This window comes from Phyllostomus hastatus, unplaced genomic scaffold (assembly GCF_019186645.2).
Source record: "Phyllostomus hastatus isolate PE091 unplaced genomic scaffold, TTU_PhHast_1.1 phas_scaffold_585, whole genome shotgun sequence".
In the NCBI taxonomy this organism is placed as follows: Eukaryota; Metazoa; Chordata; class Mammalia; order Chiroptera; family Phyllostomidae; genus Phyllostomus; species Phyllostomus hastatus.
In genome coordinates this window covers 25,688,619-25,696,303 of record NW_025334037.1, presented here as the reverse complement: position 1 = coordinate 25,696,303, position 7,685 = coordinate 25,688,619, and positions in this window count along the sequence as shown.

The window sequence follows — 7,685 nt, the reverse complement described above, 5'->3', positions numbered from 1 at the left end:
ATGGAATGCTCCCCTGGGCAGCCCAAATGTTTTCTTATTTAATTGTTTTTCTTAGCATTTCTGCTGAATTGGGAGTGGGATGATGGAGGTGGTGCCTTAGCCTCTTTACTGCCAGCCAGTGAAATCCTCTCTGGGTGACTCAGTCAGCACAAAGATTCTTTCAAAAAAATTGTTGGCTTTGCAAGTCACAGAAGTGCAGCGTAAATCTGGAATTGGTGAGAAAAGTAGGGAGAAATACTGAGTAATTTGTGGCAGAGATTGACGGGTTGTTTGCAAAACCATTTTTCTTCTCCTGAGCACAGGTAGATCACATTCCCAGCCTTTCTTGCGGTCAGGGGGGCCATTTGGCTGAGTTCTGACCAACGGAATGTGGTAGATTGTTGGAGAGTCTAGGTTTGGCCCACCCCCTCCTAGGAGTGATTCTCTATTCTTTGTCCCCACTTAACAGCTGAACTGGGAGGATTCTGAGGGCTCATAGAACTGTGGAGCCCTAAGCCGGAAGGAGCTTGAGTCACCCTGAATGTCCCATTTCCCCAAGGCTAACGCACACTGACAGCGATGTGAGAAATTGCCTGGGGCACTTATGCTTTGGAGTCGTGATAGCGTGTATCTGCCTCTGGATGGTATTTAACTGTTACAGGGGAGGCTACCATAAACAAAATATTTCCCTGCTGAGTGGTCTCAAACATACATGGGAATGTTATCTGTGGAAGATAGGTGCTGGCAGACAGGATTACATTTAATGGGCCTTTTTATTTCCTACAACAATCCCCTTTTATCCCTGAGGGGGAGGCTGCTGAAAGCAGTTTCCTTGGGCACAAGGGAATGTTCTATGGTTCTAGCAAAGGGCAAGCGGGTATCTTTGAGTGTGTGTGTGTGTGCGCGCGCGCGCGCGTGCGGTAAGCACTGAAACAAATCTTTCCAACCATTTTACAGCCCTAAACTTGCCTTTCTTTCCCTCCTTCTGCCCCTCTCTGTTTCCCCATTCCCCCTTTTACCTCCTTCATTCCCTTCTCTTCCCCCTCCCTTCCTTTTTGTCTCCTCCCTTCCTCAAATTTTATTGATGCTTAATCTATGCTAGGCGGTAGGATCTACTGGCCTAGGTTCTAAGTGTTTTACACACCAGAAGCCCTTTGTGTTCTTACCAGTAATTATGATACATTGGAGTCAGGAGATAAGTAAGAGGCTTTTTGGCAGACAGACTCTTAGGAGAGCTTATTGGTACAATTTCCTAATCCAAGTTGCCTCGGAGAACAAGGCTTTCACAAGATTACATAAGCTTTAAAATTACAATAACTTCTCACTTTTCCATCACAACACCATCCCCCTGCACATCCATATGTCAGGACGTGGGTGTAGGGAACATTATTTCTATCTTGTGAGAACAGCATCATCTCTGTTTTTTGATATCCAAATAGGCGAGGATCAGACTCCCGCAGCTTTCTCCCTCCCTCCAGCCCACGGTATCGCAGTGAGTTTAACTTCTATATTTCGAAGAGATAATTAACTTCTATAAGGAACGCTGAGTACTGTATCTGTATACATTGTATAGATGACTAAGAAGTAAAGACTTGGGGTGGGGGAACGACAAGGCCTGATGCCGTGGTTTCACAAGTGAGGGTGGGGACCCTCAGGACAAGAGAGGTAGCACAGGTCACAGAGGGAACAAGTTGCCATTCTGGGTGGAGAACTCTGATCCTTTGAACAAGATAGCAGTTGCCTTATGTTACCCCTTTATGGCCCTTTCCTTTTTTTGTAAAATGGAGATATAAGACCAAGTCATTTTATTTTGCTGCTCAAAAATCTTTTGCTTTTCCAATATGTCTAAAGTATATACACAGACCCTAAATAACTGCATGGAGCTGAGCTCCCCTCTACCAATTCAGGAACATCCATTCGGAACTCGTGCTTGATGAAGGAATGAGCTCCTTTCATGTTCAGTTTCTCAGATTCCTGTCACCAGGCGTTGCCTTTAGTAATAGGCTGGGCAGGCCGCATTCGTTCTGAGTGACTATAGCAATGGATTCAAGGTGTGGGCACATGTTTTACACATAATCCATCAGAACATTCCATGAAACTTGATATGATGCCTTCATTTGATAAATGAGGGCGTGGAGTCTTAGATGAAATGAGAGATTTTCTGTTTTAATTTGAGAGGGATCGTAAGTGATAGAGGTAAGGTAGGCTGGGGTTGCTGTGGTAGTTCTTATCTCCTTCTGAAAAGAGTAAAGCCAGCTCAGAGGAGAGCAGAGCTGAGTGACAGCGAATGTGGGTCATGGTGCCATTGGAGTCCCTGGAATCACCTCTGTCTATATTTGTAGACCTTACAACTGTGTGAGTTAATTTTTTTCTGTTTACGCTAGTTTGTGTTGAGTTTCTGTCACTTGCAGCTGAAAGAGGCCTGGCCAATAAAACCAGAAGCTAAAAAATGAGGGTCGTATAAAAGTGCAGTACTTTATAAAGTCTTAGAGTCCTTTGATTTTTACTCTATAAGAATTTTTATTTAATTAGATGCAATGTAAACAAGTGAATTGCTTTTCATGGGGGAATCTTGATTTGGTGACCTCTGCATTGAATTCATGAATACCTTACAATTTCTAAATCCTTCAAGGGCCTGCTTCCATAGTAACTTTATTTTGTGTCTTTTTTTTTTTAAAGATTTTATTTATTTATTTTTAGAGAGGGAAGGGAGGGAGAAAGAGAGAGAGAGACACACACACACACACACAGACATCAATATGCAGTTGCTGGGGGTCATGGCCTGCAACCCAGGCATGTACCCTGATTGGGAATCGAACCTGCGACATTTTGGCTCGCAGCCCGCGCTCAATCCACTGAGCTACGCCAGCCAGGGCTATTTTGTGTTTTGATAGTTTGAGAGAATGAAACATTTCTATATTTCCTTAAAATGATCTGAGCCATGGGACCACTCTAGCAATTTTCCTACAAGCTTGTCGCTGTTTAAAATACATTTTATTGATTATGCTATTACAGCTGTCACATTCGTTTTTTCCCCCACTTTATTCCCCTCCGCCCTGCACCCTACCTCCCACCAGCATTCCTCACCTTAGTTCATGTCCACGGGTCATACATATAAGATTTTTGGCTTCTTCATTTCCCGTACTATTTTTAATCTCCCCCTGTCTATTTTGTACCTACCATTTATGCTTCTTATTCCCTGTATCTCTTCTCCCAGTCACCTGCCTCCCCCACCCTGCTGATAACCCTCCATTTCTGTGAATCTGTTCCTGTTCTAGTTGTTTGCTTAGTTTGTTTTTGTTTTAGGTTCAGTTGTCAATAGTTGTGAGTTTGTTGTCATTTTACTGTTCATATTTTTTATCTTTTTCTTAGATAAGCCCCTTTAACATTTCATATAGTAAGGGTTTGGTGATGATGAACTCCTTTAACCTGACATTATCTGGGAAGCACTTTATTTGCCCTTCCATTCTAAATTATAGCTTTGCTGGATAGAGTAATCTTGGACATAGGTCCTTGACTTTCATGACTTCAAATACTTCTTTCCACCTCTTCTGGCCTGCAAGGTTTCTTTTGAAAAATCAGCTGATGGTCTTATGGGAACTCCTTTGTATGTAACTGTGTCCTTTTCTCTTGCTGCTTTTAAGATTCTCTCCTTATCTTTAATCTTGGATAATATAATTATGATGTGCCTTGGTGTGTTCCTCCTTGGGTCCAATTTCTTTAGGACTCTCTGTGCTTCCTGGACTTCCTAGAAGTCTATTTCATTTGCCAGATTGGGAAGTTCTCCTTATTATTATTTCAAATAAGTTTTCAATTTCTCGCTCTTCCTCTTCTCTTCTGGCACCCCTATGATTTGGATGTTGAAATGTTTAAAGATGTCCTGGAGGTTTCTAAGCCTCTCTTTATTTTTTTGAATTCCTGTTTCTTCATTTTGTTCTGGTCAAATGTTTATTTCCTCCTTCTGGTCTAAACTGTTGATTTGAATCCCAGTTTCCTTCCTGTCACTGTTGGTTCCCTGTACATTTTCCTTTATTTCACTTTGTATAGCCTTCACGTTTCCCTCTATTTTGCGACCATACTCAGCTATTTATGTGAGCATCCTGATTACCAGTGTTTTGAACTCTGCATCGGATAAGTTGGCTAATTCTTCATTGCTTAGTTCTCTTTTTGGAGCTTTGGTCTGTTCTTTCATTTGGGCCATATTTTTTTTGTCTCATTGCACATGTTATGTAGTAAAGGGGTGGAGCCTTAGCTATTTGTCAGGGTGGGGCAGCCCATGTGTTGTGGTGCTGTATGTGGGGAAGGGGTCTGAGAGGGAACAGTGCCACTTGCCCAGCTCTTGGACTGCTTTTTGTCACTTCTCCCGCAACCCACAATCAAATTGGGCCCTTCTGCTGCTGCTTCCTGGGTGGATGGGTTTGTGTACATTCTAGGACCCTGTGGGTCTCTCCAACAGACTCTCCTGTGAGGCTGGGAGTTTCTCCCACTGCTGCATCCCCCACAGATTTTTGCAGCCAGAGGATTTGAGGCTTTCTTTTCCCATGCTGGAACCCTGGGTTGCATGGTCTGTCTTGCTCCCTAGTTGTTCCCCCTGGTTTATCCACATGCAAATGTGGGACTGCCCTGTCTCCAGTCACTGCCTTGCCCACCCTGGTCCTCCAGTTGCTACCTTGCCATAAGTGCTCTCCATCCTGGCTACCCAACTCCACCCCTCCTACCAGTCTGGATGATTATTTCTTCTTTAACTCCTTGGTTGTCGTACTTCCATACAGTTTGATTTTCTGGCAGCTCTGGTTGTTTTTTGTTTTTAAATTTGTTTTTGTTTTTCTTTTGATTGTGCAAGGAGGCAAAGTGTATCTACCTAGGCCTCCATCTTGGCCAGAAGTCTCCAACCTTGTCATTTCTTTTTGTCAAGCCCTTGAAGCAGCAATAAATTAAACTAAGCATCAATAAACATAATTTTCCCCAACTTACATGTCTAGTTACCAGAAATCATTTCCCTTTGGTCTGTTGACAAGTAGTAGGCATGGTTCCAGCATGGAATACACTGTAGAGTTATTGATTTTTCTGGGATAATAGTAATAGAAATATATTAAACTATCACCTTGTATTGGAACCTTTGCCTTATTCACAAAGATTACTTTCCCTTAAGAAGAATGCCTAGGCTTCTTATGAATGTCCATACTAATTAAAGTCAAAATCTCTTAGCTTGCTTGAAGTTTAAAGTTTACAATTTGACCTGCACTTTTCTTTCCAATCTTATTTCTGTCTTTGTTCTTTAGGTTGAATAGTGAATGTTTCCAGAATATACATCTTACATTCCCAGTATTTTCCTTTTTTTTTTTATGATGTTACTTCTGCTGTCAATACCCTCTTTCTCGTCTCCCTCTGTATGTCCATAATTGCTCACCCTTCCAGACCAAGCTGGAATGCCACATTCTTCCCAAGGCCTTTCCTGATGACCTCAGTTGGAATGATTCCCTCACAGCTGGGAACCTGGAAGCACTTTGTATATGCTCCTCTTTCGTCAGCTACCTCAGTCACCACAGTGGCCACACAACCTTAACCTCCACAACCCCCACAGTCAGCTGTCCCGATCTAATGCTCCCTCACGCGATGACAACCGTCACCACTCTCCGTCCTCGTAAATAAAGCTGTGAACTGCTGGGGCCAGAATTCAACTCTAAGCTATCTAAATCTAAAGTTCGTAGTTTAACCACTGTGCTCTACTGTTTTTTCCTCTGGTATATTAATTTGGCATGATGAATGTCTTATTTTCGAGACTGGATTATAAATTCTCAAAAAGCAATATCTTCATTTAATTCCTCTTTATAACCTTGTAAAAGCTTAGTGGAGAATCAAGCAAATGGTAGATGCTTAATAAAAATTTGGATGGATGAATGGAGATGTACATCTCAGCAATGATATATTTCACAAAAAATGGAAATTATTTGTCATTGGTTTTAGAATACTGGAGTCAGTAGAAGAGTCTCTTTTCTAATTATATGTGATATGGAAATAATAATGAAATAATCTTTAACAGGAGGTTTGAGAAGAAGACTCAGAATTTCAGAGGGTATGAGAGGAAAGATGGTTTGACAATGATATTAGAAACAGAATTCATAGCCTGGATATGTAGTTAATTGACTTACTTTTGTGATCATTTAAGTTAATATATTAGAAGAGCACATGGTGATATAATAGACTGTCACATATATATTTATCTTAATGTTCTGGTTCAGGATAAAAATCCTTTCTCCTTTTTTCCTAAAGCTGCTGAGCCAACAGATAAGTTATTCTCAACCTGATTTCCTGGCATGATATCTACATTGGGCAATCTTCATGTGAACAATTTCCAGTGGGCAGACCATAAGTTCACTGTTCTGTCACTCAGCAAAATATATCAGAAAGAGACTAGTCACAGAACATGTATGAATGACCCATAGACATGGACAACCGTGTGGGGTTGACTGTGGGAGTGGTGGGCTGGGAGGAGGAGGGCAAAGGGGGAAAAATTAAGAAAACTGTAACAGAATAACAGTGAAAAAGAAAAGAATAAAAACAATATACATATCCTTGGGTGGTAAGGATTTAAAAAGAAAGCATGACTATAGATATATGCAAAGATAAATATATTTAAAATATGTAGACATAATGCACAAAAAGACAAGAATTTTGAGTTCTTATTTTTCTTTTTCTGTATTTTCTACAATGAATATGTATTAACTGCATGATAGGAAAAAAGTAAAATAAAATAATATGAAGAATAGTTAGAAAAAATAGAACGCTAGTGTAAGAGTGATAATATTTTAATTGTTATAATTATGTTCCAATTCATGAAAAAAACATTTGATGATTTGACATTTCAACTGTTATTGATAACAAATGGGTTGTGATTCTCTCTTCACGAGCATTGGGACATGTGGCATTTCAGAACTTCTATAAGTGCTTTAAAGCCCAAGCGGGATCCACTTTATTCCAGGAAGACGCCTGGCAGTTGGTGATGGTGTCAGGAGTTGGGTGCATTTTCACTGGTTGAGACTAAGTCCCTTTTCCCCCCAGAAGCAGGAAACCGATCATGGGAAGGTATTATGTGAGCTAAAGACCTGAAAACAAATGAAATGTTTCATTTGGGTCAACTCAGTATTACATCATCTAGCTCAGAGTTTCGTCCAAATGTGGATGTCAAGGCATGGCCAGTAAGGTTAGACTCTTTGCTCCCCATTACGGATAGCATGAAATTGATTGTACACATTTTTAAGGTCAAGGGTGGGATTCTGTAATTCTTAACTTTCACATAACTACATAGTGTAGTTACATACAATGAGAGCTAACACTTTTTAAAATCCTACCATGTGATAAGCCCTGTATTGGGTCATGATTTTATGTAATTCTCTCAGCAACCCCATGAGGCATGTCCTTTTATCTACAAGTTGAGGGCCCGTAGCAATTCCCCAGATTCCCACATGTAGTGCCTACATTGGATGAGAGTGAGGGGCCATGTGGGAAGGGTCCTGAGGAAGAAATCCAGCCCCTCTGGAAGTGGCAGGAGATCCCAGACACCTGTGAGAAAGTGATATTCCGGTGTGAAGGATATAAAGTCAGACAGATCTGGATGAGAATCTTTTCGAGGTCATAGCCAAATATTTATTACAGTGCTCAGCACACACTAAACAATGAATAAATACTGGCAATAGTGATAATTG